Raw genomic sequence first — 16,791 nt, 5'->3', positions numbered from 1 at the left:
TGTCGCCTCGAAAAACAAACTTCCATGGATTGACCCTGAACCCTCGGTAATGTCCTGGGTGCTCGGGATTCCCGAGGGCCAATGTGAGCTCATCATTCTCTCAGTCCACCTTCAACCTCCCAGCCTTAGAATCTTGAATGTTCTTGATAAGCCTTTTAGCCTTCTGATGTATTGTCTCATTGAATATCAATGTCCCATCCTCTTGGCTCAAGAAGCCTCCATGAGCGTAATACCAATTTTTCGATCGTTCGGGCCATTCAATTGTTGCTGGTACGATACCCTGATCGATCAGGTCTTGTTCCATCTTCTTCCATCTGGGAATTGCTGTGCCATAACCACCTCGACCTAGACGATGATGGTACTCCTTTTGACCAGCATTTGTAGTGTTGGTTTGGATCTTTTTCACACTTTCTTCGCTCCTCTTGTATTCGACAAATGCCTCCCAGTGGTCCCTCAACTTTGGCCATACATCAAAATCTGGAGTTCAGCCCTTCTTAAGGTACTTGGCATCCAGCATCTTCTTGAATGTTTGGAATTGTGTAGCCATCTTCTTCAGCATCCACGCTTTCACATCCTTTTCAATATATCCTTTGGGAAATGTGAAATGTCTCTTGATATCTTCCCACAACATATTCTTTTGTGTATTTGGGAGCGTGTATGGATTAGTGCTTTTGCCCTTCCATTCCGTGATGCTGATGGCCACGTTGTCCCTTACGATTGCTTCGATCTGACTCACGTACTTCTTTGCTACTTTTTCGGGAGCAACCGGCCTACCATCTTCTATGACTTCCATGATGACAAGCCTCCCATCCATCACCCTTGTATGACCTCGGGGCTTCTTACGTTTTGTCGATTCAGAGGGCTAACAGCTCAAGATTCGTTAATTAGTATATAGTAATAACGAATAAGACATTACAAATAGGGTAAAATAATGGAAGTTATATATACCTCACCGAAACCTTCCACCACGGTAAGGTTTTGCTGGTGCTCGAGCTCTTGATTGCTATTGCCAGAACCTTCCGCCATGGCAAGGTTTTGCTGGGGCTCGGGCTCTTCATTGTCACAGCCGGACATGTTGAGGAACATGTCCGCCTAGGTACCCTCTTCATCAGTGTACGATATGGGAAGGTTGAAGCCACTACCATCACCAGCAATAATCCGCTCCATTAGATACCTTGCAGTCTCATCGTCTGCCATCTCAACTACTTTAAACACACATGAAATTGTAGTTACAAGTACGTTATGGTATATACATGAAATCATAGAACAACCATGGAAAAAAAACAAACTGATTGAAATATACACATGAAACCATACATGACAGCATGAATCATAGAACAACCATGAAATAGGCAACTCACACGAAATGAAACTTACATGAAATTGCCTTAGTTACATGTACGTTAAGGTATATACATGAAATCGTAGAATAACATTAATCCCACAAAGTCCGGAATGTTTATACAAATTTCTACTAATTTCTACAAAATTTCAAGGGTATATACAAATTTCTACTAATTTATTGGAATTTCTAGAAAATTTTTACTAATTTTAAGAATTTCTACCAAATTTCTTCTAATTTCTAAGTATTTATACTAAATTTGTAAGAATTTCTAGCAAATTTATACAAATTTCTACTAATTTCCTAATGATTTTTACTAATCTACTGATTTTCTACTTATATCTATTGATTTTCTAACTAAAAATAAAAAAAGGCCCTTGCGTCAGCATGCCGGTGGCTTGCGTCAGCAAGGGCCGTACGTTCCCGGCGCCAGGGCCGGCGGGGATAGGCGGTGGCGACTAGGGCAGGAGGCTGTACAGCAGCTGGGCGCCGGGACAGTGGTGGCCAGGGCGGCGGAGTGGCAATGCACAAGCCGGGGCAGCGGACGCCGGCGGAGGCGGGGACGAAGCGAGGTGGCCGCGGTGACGAGGGGCGGAGGCTGGTAGTGATGATGATGGGGATGGAGGCGGTGACGAGGTGGCGCAACGGAGGCGGCAACGACGAGCTCATGGGGGCGCGACGGAGGAGGCGGCAGGCCCGGGTGATGGAGGAGGCGACGACGACGGGGACGGAGGCGCCGACACATGACAGAGGCGGTGGCAACGAGCTCGAGGGGGCACGACGGAGGAGGAGGCGGGCTAGGGCGACGGAGGAGGTGGCAGTCCGGGTGCGGGCAAGGCGGCTGGGGCGGTGGGATGATGGCGGCTGGGGCAACGGGCGATGAGGAGAATGGCGGCCGGCGAGGGAGGCGGATGGGTGGCGACGGAGCAGGTGGACAGGCGCAGATCTTGTCGGCGGTGAAAAATTTGCCCAAGTGTAACTGTCATGGGGGGAGGGGGGTAGAAGAGACTACACTTACTTTTATCCCCCGCACATTTTATCCCAGCTTGTAATTGAACCTGGGACTAAAGGTACCTTTTGTCCCAGGTGCCAACAGCAACCGGGATAAAAGGCACCCCCTTTTATCCCGATTCTAGTTTACAACCGGGATAAAAGGGTACGTTCCCAGTGGGAATCGAAAACTACCCTTTTATCCAGGTTAAAGTTTGCAACTGGGATAAAAGGGGGGGCCTTTTATCCTGATTGCTGTTGCTACCTGGGACAAAAGGGCCTTTTCCCAAACTTTGGTCTCCCAACTATTTTTTGGAAATGGATTTTATTTATGTTTTCACTCCCATGGCGCTTTGGTCTCCGAGTTGCAAAGAAATAGAGGGATGTAGAGCGGTCCGTATTCGAGTTCCTATATCTCCTGTATGAAACCATAATACGACTCCTTGCTATTGTTTCTATCTATGGCATCTATGCGAACACGACTATTCTAGTTCTTGCTTTTCTGGTCCTAGGCTCTCGTGTAAAATGTATAACCATTTATCTCGTAGCCTTGGAATTTCATGATTGTGCTAGCAGGTTCCCTGGCTAACCAAGCGAGCTATGGGTGAATCTCAGAGTTACGCATAAGTTGTTGGTGCAACTAGGAGGGAAAAGTTTCCATGTGATGTTGTGTAAGCCAAGCATCGGATTTCGTTGGGTTTTTGGAAACTACCATCTGCCTGTGCTGCTTGATATATGGAGCCACAAAGGATGACTGTTGCAGAACAGTGTAGTGTGCCTTGTCGAACAAATCAGTATCATTGCTCAAACTTGATTTCCTTCCAAGGGTGCCCAGTCCCCGCAGCCTCCCCTCGTGGCATGAAGTTGGAACCCCAATCGAGTCAATTGAGTCAATAAAATCAACACAAAACTCGATCACCTCCTCTGTTCGATATCTCTTGGGGACGCTTCCTTCTGGACAGGCATGATTAAGAACAAATTTTTTTAGGACTGACATAAACCTCTCGAAAGGCCACATATTGTGCAGGTATGCAGGTCCGAGAATATCAATCTCTTTTACTAGGTGAACCAAGAGGTGCGTCATAATATTAAAGAAGGATGGTGGAAATACCAACTCAAAACTGATAAGACATTGCACCACATCATTTTGTAGCTTTGCTAAGTTGGATGGATCGATTGCCTTCTGCAAAATAGCATTGACAAAGGCGCATAGCTTTATGAGCGACAATCAGACATTCTCTGGTAGAATATCCCTCAGTGCAACCGGAAGCAACTGGGTCATCAACATGTGGCAGTCATGGGCTTTGATATTTGTAAACATCTTTTGTTTTCTATTTATTATTCCCTTTATATTCGAGGAGTACCCAGATGAGACCTTCATACTATTCAAACATTCAAACATGCTATCCTTCTCTTCCTTGCTGAGAGTGTAACTGGCAGGACGTAAATAGTGTTGTCCATTATCTCTCTTTTCCGGATGTAGGTCATCTCGTTGCCCCATGGCTGTCAGGTCCTATCGTGCTTCCAATCTATCTTTTGAGGTCACATAAACACCCATGAAGCCTAGCACATTCACGCCAAGATTCTTCATCATGTCGTTCACGTCTACTGCATTGCGGACCTCTAGGATTTTCAAATAAGGTAGCTCCTAAAATATTGACTTCTTCTTCCACATGGGTGCACGTCCGTTATCGTCATTTGGAACAGGTTGGCTACCATGACCCTTTCCAAAGACTACATTTACATCCTTTATAATCTCGAAGACACGCTTTCCATTACGGTGTGCAGGTTTTTTACGATCGTCTGGTGCCCCTTTGAAATGCATGCCACTCTTTCTCAGTTGGTGGTGAGCAGGGAGAAATCGACAAAGACCCAAAAAGATGACCTTCTTATAGTGCTTCAAATACATGCTGCCTGTGTTGTCTAAATAGTGGGTGCAGGCCCGGTATCCCTTGTTTGTCTATCCTGAGAGGTTACTTAGTGCAGGCCAAGCATTGATGGTTATGAACAACAATGCTCGTAGATTAAAGATCCCTTGTTTATCCCTATCCCACACATGTACACCTTCTTCCTTCTAGAGCTTTAAAAGTTCATCAACCAACGGTCTTAGGTACACGTCAATGTAGTTGCCAGGTTCTTTTGGGACTTGGATAAGTGCCAGCATCATAATGAACTTCCGCTTCATGCACAGCCAAGGAGGAAGGTTGAACATACATAGGGTCACATGCCAAGTATTATGACCACTACTCAACTCATCGAATGGATTGAATCCATCAGTACTTAAACCAAACCTTATGTTCTTGCATCACTTTCAAAGTCCAGAAATGCTCTATCAATTGATCTCCACTGGACTACATCTGCGGGGTGTCTCAGCATCTTATCTTCCTTACATTCTTCTTTGTGCCATCGCATCAACTTAGCATTCGCCTTGTTCCTGAACAAGCGCTTCAAGCGTGGTATTACAGGGAAATACCACATCACCTTCGTGGGAACTCTCTTCTTGGGAGGCTGCCCCTCGACATCACCAGGATCATCTCGTCTGATCTTATACCGCAGCACTTCGTACACAGGACAAGCATCCACTTTCTTGTTTTCATCACCATGATAGAGGATACAGTCATTAGGGCATGTGTGTATCTTCTGAACCTCCAATCCTAGAGGGCAAATAATCTGTTTAGGTTCATATGTTGTGGATGGTAATTCATTATTCTCGGGAAGAATCTTCGTGACAATGTTCAACATCCCCTGAAATGCCTTATCAGACACACCAGTTTTGGCCTTCCATTGCACAAATTCTAGTGTCGTACCCAGTTTTTTATGGCTCTGCTGGCAATCTGGGTACAACAATTTTTGGTGATCATCTATCATGCGCTGTAACTTTGCTCCTTCTTTCTCTGTTTTGCAATCTCTGTGTGCATCTCATAGCACCTAACCAAGGTTATCAGTAGGGCCATTTTCTGCAAACTCATCTTCATCAGCCTTGCCCATTGTAGTATCTGCAAAAGCTTGGCCTGCAGCCCAGTCCAGAATGTAGTCATCATCCTCCTTCTCTTCGCCATCTTCCATTACAACACCTCTTTCCTCGTGCTTGGGCCAAACCAAATAGTTAGGCATGAACCCGTATCTAAATAAATGGTTGTGAATAATCTCCCAGGAATCCTTTGAATAGTCCTTCTTGTTACTGCATTGGAAGCATGGACAACATACGAACCCGTTCTCTAGCTTGTTCACTTTGTCCACTTCGAGAAAATAATGCAAACCACCAATAAACACCTTGCTCCGCCTGTCCGTATTATACATCCATTACCAGTCCATCTGCATCGTATTACGCATGAAAATGGATTACACTTGAAAATGGATTATGCATGAAAATGGATTCACGATTGAAAGCATGTCAAATGTTGTAGTGCAAATAATGCTGAAAGTTTAGATATAGATAGAAATACACATATTTAAATTATAGATCAAAACAACATGATACACTCTGACAAGCCATCCACTGAGTATTATCTAGGACGATTTTAAGCATCCTTGGGCGGCAAAGATGAAGGTTATGCTGACCCAGCCTCATCCTGTGGTTTATTTGTGCCTCCTACAACAGTAGTACTAAGTGGACGTGAAATGCCCGGGACTGACGGTGGAGCATAACGACCACCAAAAGGAGGTTCCTGACCCATCGCAACAGTATTTTCATGATGTTTCTATAAAAAACGAAGCATTACTTTCTCCAACGTGCTCATTTTCTTTGCTTATCATGAGGGCCAACTATGGTTTTCCCCTTGCCGCAAGAGGAACGACGATCGCCCCCACCATCACCACTACCTCCATTAACAGAAGCCATCTCTATGTACAAAAATTCATACCTTAGCACTACATAACTTGTTGAACTTGAAGACCGTGATCATCTCAGTGAGCATGTTCTCAACTGGGCGGCACCGTACTTCATCATGGAAGAGCTTCGATTCTACGAGAAAGGGGACACGGTCTTCCACGATGTCCGTTGCCGCTCTTTCTCGTAGAATCGGAGCTCCTCCTTAATGTCCGTTGCTGCTCCACGGAGAAGATGCTTACCGAGATGAACACGGTATGCAAGTTTAACAAGTATGGATTTGAAAAACCATATTGAATTTGACAAGATAAACCATCTAAACAAGGGTAGCATCATTCTTAAACCACTGCAAGGATACATACTATATATGACACATCAATCTCCCTCACATTCTAGCTCAAAATCCTCTCATTTTCTACTTCACCTTCTAGCAAATAAACTATCCATCTCCATTCTACACATCAAGTTGTTTTAACTAATATGAATCGTATATAACAAGCAAACTATCCATCACATTCTAGCTCAAAAACATGTATAAATACAAATCCTCTTCATTCTTCCTCTTTCTAACAAACAAACTCATTTTTCCCCTCTCTAAAGCATAAATCAAAGCATAACAAGAGGGTGAAGTAGCAAACCTTCACAACACTTTGGATGAGTAAAATTCCCACGGAAATGAGGAAAAAAAATCAGGCAGCCCCTCCCTTGCTTCGGCGCCACCGGAGAGTAGTGAAGCTCTTTGTCGTTGTGGAGTGGACTGGCTCGGGCTGGAGGAGGAAGAAAGACCTCTGTCTTGGGATATAATGGGGGATGAGTTTTTATCCCAGTTAAAAATTCCAATCGGGATAAAAAGGAACATTTTTTTGTCCTGGTTGAAAGTTTACTCCCGGTTGGTAATTCCAACTAGGATAAAAGGGCCACCCTTTTGTCCCGGTTGAAATTACCAACCGGGACTAAACTTTTTGTCCCGGTTGGTAACACCAACCGGGAAAAAAGGGCCACCCTTTTGTGCTGGTTGGAGGCTCCATCCGGGATAAAAGCGTCACGCCACCAACATCCGGAAACTAGCCGTTACAACCGGGACTAAAGGCCCCCTTTAGTCCTGGTTGCAAATACCAACCAGGAGTAAATCTCCGCTCCATTCTAGCCTACCGTGGCACGCCCCCTTTTATCCCGGGCCAATTATAAACCGGGATAAAAGGGGGCGCATGGAAGATCAGTTCTCTACTAGTGTGGCGGTCGGGATCATAGGTGCCTGTCCAGTAAACCTTCTCTAGCTTTGGGGCGACAATGTAAGCCTTAGCAGCACAATACACAAAAATCTCTAGTAGCATTGGGGCGGTAACCTCCAGTTTGCTGGTTTCTGAAGCGCTGTAGCAGAGACGCTCAAGAGATCCCGAGCATATAGTGACGTCGTAGACGGCAAAAAGACGGATGCAAGCGAGGTAGAGCTTCCGGAGATGTGGACACTGCATGGAAGACACGGTGTGCTTCAGCTTGCCACCGTCCATTTCGGTGTTTCGTATTTTCAGATCAGTCAGTGCCATGAAGAAACCGGTCGGTGGCGGCCGGAGAAAGAAACTCGAAGTCCAGTTCAATCTCCGTAGCTCTCTCGCAAACAGGCAGCGCAAGCTCCTAAGCCCTCTCGAGGACAAGCCGGACGAGCTCAGCGTCGTCTAGCCTCAGCAGCAGAAGACGTGTATCATTCTACTGTGGTAGACCGACATATAGCCTGCCGGCGAGGCGCTCAGAGGCGAAGCCCAGCCATGAAGCGACGCGGTGGGTGGGGACATCGCACTCACTACTAGAGAACTGACTTTAGATCCCACCCCCTTTAGTCTCGGTTTAATTTCAGCCCGGGAGAAAAGGAGGTGCGCCACGGTAGGCTGGAATGGGGCGCACCTTTACTTTCGGTTCTTTTTTTGCAACTGGGACTATAGGCTACCCTTTAGTCTTGGTTAAAACGGTTAGTTTCCGAGCACCGACGGCTCCACCCTTCACCCCCAGTTGGAGCCACCAACCGGGACAAAAGGTTGGAGCTTTTGTCCCAGTTGGTGTTACCAACCGGGAGTAAACACCAACTGGGATAAAAGCTCTAATCTTTTGTCCCAGTTAGATTTACCAACCGGGATAAAATCTTATCTACAAGAGCCCTCTCTTCCTCCTTCACTCCTCCAGCCCAAGCCACTCAACTCCACAAAGACAGAGAAGCTCATCCTCTCCATGGCACCGAAGCAAGCCTAGGGGAGGTGCTGCTGGATTTTTTTTCCTCATTTCCATGGGGATTTCACTCATCCAAAGTGTTGTGAAGGTTAGCTACTTCATGCTCTATTCATTTATTGTTGTTAAGCTTTCTTTTATACTTTAGAGAGGGAGAAAAATGAGTTTGTTTATTGTTAAGCATGTAGAGGATTTGTATTTATACATGTTTTTGAGCTACAATGTGATGGATAGTTTGAATGTGAGGGAGAATGGACAGTAAATGTGTGGTAGAATTGAGATTATTTCAATTTTATGTATTAGGGAAAAATTAGAGTAAATGTGTTTTTAATATTTATAAATTAGCCATATAAATTGTAGGTGTAATTTCATACTTTAATACTTTTCAGATAGAGGTATGGAATTACCATTTTTAGAATAAGTAAATTATGTGGGAAATATTGAATGTTTTAATAGTTTAGTTATTTGTAAATTAAATATGAGCTAAATAATTTGTGTATTTCTATGTAAACTTTCAGCAATATTTGAGTTTGTCATAGTGTATCATGTTGTTTGCTTCTGAAATTTTAATTTGTGTATTTCTATCTAAAATTTTAGCATTGTGATGGATAGTTTTATTGTAATCCATTTTATTGATGGCTTGTGTAATACGATGTAGATGGACTGGCAATGGATGTATAACGCGGACAGGCGGAGCAAGGTGTTTATTGCTGGCATGAATAATTTTCTCGAAGTGGCCAAAGCGAACAAGCTAGAGAACGGGTTCATATTTTGTCCATGTGCCCAATGCAGTAACCAGAAGTGCTATTCAAAGGCTTCCTGGTGGACTATTCACAGCCACTTGTTTAGATACGGTTTCACGCCTAACTATTTGGTTTGGACCCGTCACGGCGAAAGAGGGGTTGTAATGGAAGACGGTGAAGAGGAGGAGGATGATGACAACATTTCGGACTACGCTATAGGCCAATCTTTTGCAGATACTACAATGGGTGAGGCTGATGAAGATGAGTTTGCAGAAGATGGCCATACTGATGACCTCGGTCAGGTGCTTAGGGATGCACACATGATAGATGATCACAGGAAATTGCTATACCCAGATTGCCAGGGAGGCTATAAAAAGCTGGGTACCACACTAGAATTTATGCAATGGAAGGCCAAAAATGGTGTGTCCGATAAGGCATTTCAAGGGATGTTGGAAATTTTCAAGAAGATTCTTCCCGAGAATAATGAATTGCCATCCACAACATATGAAGCTAAACATATTGTTTTCCCTCTGGGGTTGGAGATTCAAAAGATACACGCATATCCTAATCATTGTATCCTCTATCGCGGTGCCGAATACAAGGATCTGGATGCTTGTCCCATGTGCGAAACACTGCGGTATAAGATTAGGCAAGATGGTCCTGGTGATGTCAAGGGGCAACCTCCCAGGTAGAGAGTTCCCACGAAAGTGATGTGGTATTTCCCTATAATACCACGCTTGAAGCGCTTGTTCAGGAACAAGACGAATGCTATGTTGATGCGATGGCACAAAGAAGAACGTAAGGAAGATAAGATGCTGAGACACCCCGCTGATGGGGCTCAGTGGAGATCAATTGATAGAGCATTCCTAAAGTTTGAAGGTGATCCAAGGAACATAAGGTTTGGCTTAAGTACTGATGGATTCAATCCATTTGGTGAGTTGAGTAGTGGTCATAGTACTTAGCCTGTGACCTTATGTATGTTTAACCTTCCTCCTTGGATGTGCATGAAATGGAAGTTCATTATGATGCCAACACTTATCCAAGGCCCAAAGCAACTCGGCAACAACATTGATGTGTACCTAAGACCGTTGGTTGATGAACTTTTACAGCTCTGGAAGGAAGAAGGTGTACGTGTGTGGGATGAGGATAAACAAGAGATGTTTAACTTGCGATCACTAATGTTCGTAACCATCAATGATTGGCCTGCACTAAGTAACCTTTCTGGATAGACAAACAAGGGATATTGAGCCTGCACCCACTACTTAGATGACATAAATAGCATGTACTTGAAGCACTGTAAGAAGGTAGTCTATATGGGTCATCGTTGATTTCTCCATGCTCACCACCAGCTGAGAGAAAGCAGGATGCATTTCAAAGGGGCACCAGAAACTCGTAAAAAACCTTTACACCGTAATGGAAAACGTGTCTTTGAGATGATAAAGGATGCAAACGGTAGTATTTGGAAAAGGTCTTGGTAGCCAACTTGTTCCGAATGATGATGATGGACGTGCAGCCATGTGGAAAAAGAAGTCAATATTTTGGGAGCTACCTTATTGGGAAACCCTAGATGTTCGCAGCGCAATAGACGTGATGCACCTGACAAAAAACCTTTGTGTGAACATGCTAGGCTTCATGGGTGTTTATGGGCCCTCAAAAGATACATTGGAAGCACAATGGGACCTTAAAGAAATGGGGCAATGGGATGACCTACATCCAGAAAAGAGAGATAACGAATAGCACTACTTACATCCTGCTAGTTACACTCCCAGCAAGGAAGAGAAGGATAGCATGTGTGAATGCTTGAATAGTTTGAAGGTCCCGTATGGGTACTCCTCGAATATAAAGGGAATAATAAATATGAAAGAAAAGAAGTTCACAAATCTCAAGGCCCATGATTGCCACATGTTGATGACCCAGTTGCCTTCGGTTGTACTGAGAGGTGTTCTACCAGAGAATGCTCGATTGCTGCTCGTAAAGCTATGCACGTTTCTCAATGCGATTTCACAGAAGGCAATCGATACATCAAAGCTAACAAAGCTACAGAACGATGTGGTGCAATGTATTGTCCGCTTTGAGTTAGTATTTCCACCATCTTTCTTCAATATTATGACTAACCTTCTAGTTCACCTAGTAAAGAGATTAATATTCTCAGACCAATATACCTGCACAATATGTGGCCTTTCGAGAGGTTCATGTCAGTCTAAAAAAACTATGTTCTTAATCATGCCTGTCTAGAAGGAAGCATCGCCAAGGGATATGGAATAGAGGAGGTGATTGAGTTTTGTGTTGATTTTATTGACTCAATTGACCCAATTGGGGTTCCAACTTCATGCCGCGAGGGGAGGCTGTGGGGAATGGGCATCCTTGGAAGGAAAGTATGTTTGAGCAATGATGTTGATCTGTTCAACAAGGCACACTACACTGTTCTACAATAGTCAACATTTATGGCTCCGTATATCGAGCAGCATAAGCAGATGTTAGTTTCTGAAAACCTGGCGAGATCCGATGCCTGGCTTAAAAGAAGCCACGTGAAAACTTCTCCCTCCTGGTTGCGTAAACAATTTATGGGTAACTCTGAGATACACCCACAGCTTGCTTGGTTAGCCAGGGGACCTTCTAGCACAATCGTGAAATTCCAAGGCTACGAGATAAATGGTTATACATTTTACATGAGAGTCCAAGACCAGAAAAGCATGAACGAGAATAGTGGTGTCCGCATAGATTCCATAGGCAGAAATAGTAGCATGGACTCTTATTATGGTATCATAGAGGAGATATGGGAAATCGAATACGAACCGCTGTGCATCCCTCTGTTTTGTTGCCAATAGGTGAAGCTAAATGGTGTAACCAAAGATCAGTATGGAATGACAATAGTGGACCTTAGGAAGACTGGATAAAGTGATGAACCATTCGTACTCGCCCATGATGTGCATCAAGTTTTGTATGTGAACGACATGTCTAGCAAACCCAAGTGAAATCTAGAAGATCCATGGGAGCCAAAGCGCCACATAATCCTTCCAAGTAAAAGAAAAATTGTGGGAGTCGAGGACAAAACAGACCAATCAGTTGATTATGATCAGTTTGCAGGCATGCCTCTATTCGCTACTGAAGTTGACCCTAGCATCTTGCTATCCAAAGAAGAGGCTCCATACTTGGGCCGCGATCATGACCAAGGAACATTCGTGAAGAAGTTTTTAATCTTACATTGTATTACGTTAAATTTGCTTCACATTTATGATTAATTTGATGTACTACTTGATACAATTTCATGTGTGCTTAAATTAGTTGTTTTCACGTGTATAAATTATTTAATTGATAATTTCTTGATGTTGGGGGGGAAATATTAACGACATCCTAAGGCCCCTTAAAACAACAACCATAAAGGCCCAGGCCCACCTCCGGTGATGACGATTGCCGCCGGCCCAGCACGGGAAGGGGACATCCAGCTCCATCTTGCCCAACCCAGGGTCCTGGGGTTGGACATTCCCGACCCTTCGATGGCAAAACTCCGCCTCACCCGACCCACGGTCCCAGGGTCGGATGCACCCGACCCCTCGCTGCAAGGTTCCACCTCGCCCGACCCCGGGCGTAGGGGTTCGGACTCATCCGAGCCCACAAGACAAGGGTCTGCCTCGGGCGTGGACCAGTAAACGAGGGCGCGGATCTCGTGGGCCCCCCCACCGATCTCGCCATAAATACGCCGCGGCTCTGACGCGCAGAAAGGCGCCCATGCCCCTCGACATGACTCGCCACAAGTACCCGAGCGAAACACTATAGCCACGACCGCACAGGCTACAGTGGCCGCGGCTCTGCCTGATTTGCCACAGGGCACTCATGGCATGCGCCGCCAGACACAGGAGGGAGCGCTGCCCATTCTCGCGCCCCGCGTATCCAGCGACAGAGACGCGACATCTGTGTTCCACAGGCCGTAAGCAGGACAACAGGGGTCAGCCGTCTCCCCCAGCATGCACAGTTGCCACGACCGAACACCATCATAATGCTTGGCGGCAGCGGCCGCTAGGAAGATCGTTGACAGGATCCGAAGACGGCCGCCCTCCTCCGGTGGACGTGCTGACAGGAGCCAAAGGCCGGAGCAAGAGGCGGCAACCCGGGGACTTCTCCACACATCCGATTCACCTGTAACCCTGAGCCCTCCTTGAGCTATAAAAGGAGAACCAGGGGCCCCAATACCGGGAGGACTCTCAAGCCAATAGAACCCACACACTAACCTCAAGAGCATCAGTGCACACCTAGGAGACTTAGGACCGGCTCCCTCTCTCGCCCGTTTGTAACCCCTACTACATACCTCGCGTGAGTAACACGAGCAGCTCCTCATATTGGACGTAGGGCCTTCCTTGCCCGAACTAGTCTAACCCCGTGTCCTATCTGAAGCCTTACGCGCATAAAAAAATTTACTAGCCGTAGTCTTGATCCGCTAATCTTGACAACGAAAGTTGGTGCGCCAGGTAGGGGACCTTTGCGCGTACATCACCGGCTTCAGATGGCCAGTCGCGACGCCAGCTTTGCTCCGGGCTCCCTCGTCCGCTTCGGGAGTCTGGACTTCCATGCCACGGGGGAGGGAATCGAGTTGATCCCTCTCCTTGCCCTGTCCGCTCACCCCATCACCACCGGCCCCGCCGCCGAAAGGGTGGTGAGCCGCCGGGTGTGCGCCACGGGACCTCCTCGGCGGAGTGGCCTCTTGGCATGCGCAACACTGCGGCGACGTACGAGCGTCTCCTGGCACGGTCCATGATCATGCCACCCACGAACAATGAGTTCGCGGGCGTGGTGAGGACAACCTCCAACACCGGCTCCGACAATGGGAGCCACCACCCCTCGCGCGAGTGCTTCATCGCCGACGCACACTCCGAGGGGTCCAACGATGACGGCACCGAGGGGAGGCAGCGCACTCCCCCACCGTGTGCCGCAGCTATGATCCGGGCCCTTGCCAGGGCTCCCGTGCGGCCACGACAGCCGAAGGCGCGTGCGGCGCCCCACCAGGAGGTCGAGCGCCCCCGCAACGAAGGTGGGGCACAACAACGGGCGCGCGACGCAGCAACACATCTGCGTGGACGAAGAGCACCCTCAGCTCTTCGCTCGTGCCAGCCAGAATATCGCCGCAGCGGCGGCCCTACTCCGACGACTCCCTGAGCCAGCGACGCCCGAGGAGCGTCAGGCGCACCAGGCGGTGCGCAACCTGCTCGAGTGCGCCGCCGTCCAGCAGGCGGAGAGTTCCGCGTCCCGGTGACGCGGGCACAACGCTATCAGGGCGGCGCCCACCGTGCCTCCTGAGAGGCGTGGGGAGTCTGTCCACCAGCCTCCTCCCAGGGCAAACCAGGCTGCGCCTATTCGGCGGACACCGTCGCCCGCAGGAGGCGGAGCCCAGTCTGTCCACCGACGCGTAGGCCCCGTCCGCGACGCCCGCGACACTCTGGATGCGCGGAGATGCTCCCGCGTAAATAGGGAGGACGGAGTGGACCACGGCTATCACGTACATCGTGGCGGCCACTATGACAGCGAAGAAGATCGCAGCCCGAGCTCCGACCCAGCAGGGCCTAGGGCCTTCTCCGCACACATCCTGAACGCGCCATTCCCAGCACACTTTAGGCAGCCCACGAATGTGGCCAAGTATTCCGAGGAAACGAACCCTGGGCTGTGGCTCAGTGACTACTGGCTTGCATGTCAGGCCGGTGGAGCGGATGATGACCTGTTCATCATTCGCAACCTCCCTCTCTTTCTAGCCGACTCGGCGCGAGCCTAGCTGGAGCACATCCCCTCGGGTCAGATCCGTAACTGGAACAACCTGAAGGAGATCTTCAAGGGGAACTTCCAGGGCACGTACATGCACCCTGGCAATTCCTGGGACCTCTAGAGCTGCCGCCAAGGGTCGGACGAGTCTCTCCGAGACTACATGCGGCGTTTCTCCAGGAAGCGCACCGACCTCTCCAACATCGCAGACGCCGACGTCATTGGAGCTTTTCTGGCTGGAACTTCCTGCCGGCCCCTGGTCCACGAGCTGGGGCGCAGGGGCCCAAGGACCACGGAGGACCTCCTTAACATCGCCACCAGCTTTGCCTCGGGCGAAGAGGTTGTTGGGGCGATCTTCGACCGCTCCAAGGGCAAGGCGAAGCGGGAGGAGGACGCCGACGAAGGCACCTCCAACCGCCAACAGAAGAAGAAGAACAAGTAGCGGCGTGAGGCCCCCCTTGTGGCCGTTGCTGAGCGCAAGCGGGGCCAGCCGCCCCCTGAGGGCACCCCCGGCTTCTTCGACAAGCTGCTCGAGGGACCGTGCTCGAATCACGAGTTCCCTGCGAAACACGCCTACAAAGACTGCAACCTCATGAAGAGGTATTTTGTAGGCAACCTAGTGAAGGGCGATCGGAGATGGAAGCCCGACGAAGAGAAGAAGGACGGCGAGGAGAAGGAGGACGGCTTTCCCAAGGTGGATGGCTGCTTCATGATTTTCGGTGGTCCAGTGGCTTACGGCTCCAAGCGCCGTCGGAAGCTAGAGCGCCGCGAAGTCTACGCGGCCGAGCCCGCTACGCCGGCCTTCCTCGATTGGTCGGGATCCGCCATCACCTTCGACCGATCCGACCACCCGGGGCACGTCTTGCAGCCGGGACGCTACCCGCTCATCGTCGACCCCATCGTCGGCACAACACACCTAACCAAGGCGCTCATGGATGGAGGTAGCAGCCTCAACATCCTCTACACCGAGACTCTTGACGCCATGGGGATCGAGCGCTCTCGCCTTTGGCCCAGCGAGGTGCCGTTCCACGGCATCATGCTGGGGAAACGAGCAATGCCACTTGGGTAGATCGATCTGCCCATCACTTTTGAGACCCTCACCTTCGAGGTGGTGGGTTTCCGTGGAACCTACCACGCCATCTTGGGGCGGCCATGCTACGCCAAGTTCATGGCCATCCCCAACTACACCTACCTCAAGCTCAAGCTGCTGGGGCCCAACGGGGTCATCGCAGTTGGCACGTCTTTCCAAAAGGCGTATGAGTGCGATGTGGAGTGTTGCGAGTACGCCGCAGCCATCACCTGACCCTATCGTAGAAGATAGGGCAGCGCGGACATTTGCAAGCCCGCCCTACATCGCCTGCCACTTACCCCACTCCCCGGCGTCATCTAGCACGAAGAGGGGTCTCTGCGGGTCATCACGGGACATCCAGCGTAGAGTAGTCCCACTCCACGCCTTGGAAACAGGATTAACCGGGACAAGGGTGGAGGCCGCTCCGGCCGACCCCGGCGCCGCCGTCCCCGACACCGCCGCCAGGGCAGGCACCACCACCCCTGCTGCCGCCAGCCTCGCCGACGGCCCAAGCACATGCGCCGCCGTCTCTATCGAAGTCACCACGGCCGTCGTCAATGCCGATGCGTGTCCTGCTCCATCCACCACCGCCACCATCTCCGTCGTGGCTACCAGAGCGGGCATTTCCATTCCCGCCTCCGCCGCGGCCTTCGTCGCGGCCGATGGGGCAGGCATCCCCGCCTTCGTCGTGGCCGTTGGGGCAGGTACCCCCGCCATCACCGCCACCGCTGTCCTCGTAGTGGCCGCGGGGGCAGACTTTCCCTCCTCTGTTGCTACTGCCATCTCCGTCGCGGTCACTACGGCAACTGCCCCCATCTCCGCTGTCGCCGTTGGAGCCACAGGCTTCCCC

The 16,791-nt window shown here is 49.0% G+C and overlaps 1 pseudogene; it reads left to right on the top strand.

Annotated features, from left to right (window-relative positions):
• The first annotated feature begins 9,039 nt into the window (after window positions 1-9,039).
• On the top strand, window positions 9,040-12,582 carry LOC140222119 (uncharacterized; annotated as a pseudogene).
• The last annotated feature ends 4,209 nt before the right edge of the window (window positions 12,583-16,791 follow it).

Source organism: Setaria viridis, chromosome 3, assembly GCF_005286985.2.
Source record: "Setaria viridis chromosome 3, Setaria_viridis_v4.0, whole genome shotgun sequence".
NCBI lineage: Eukaryota > Viridiplantae > Streptophyta > Magnoliopsida > Poales > Poaceae > Setaria > Setaria viridis.
This window is presented reverse-complemented; position numbering and strand designations above follow the sequence as displayed.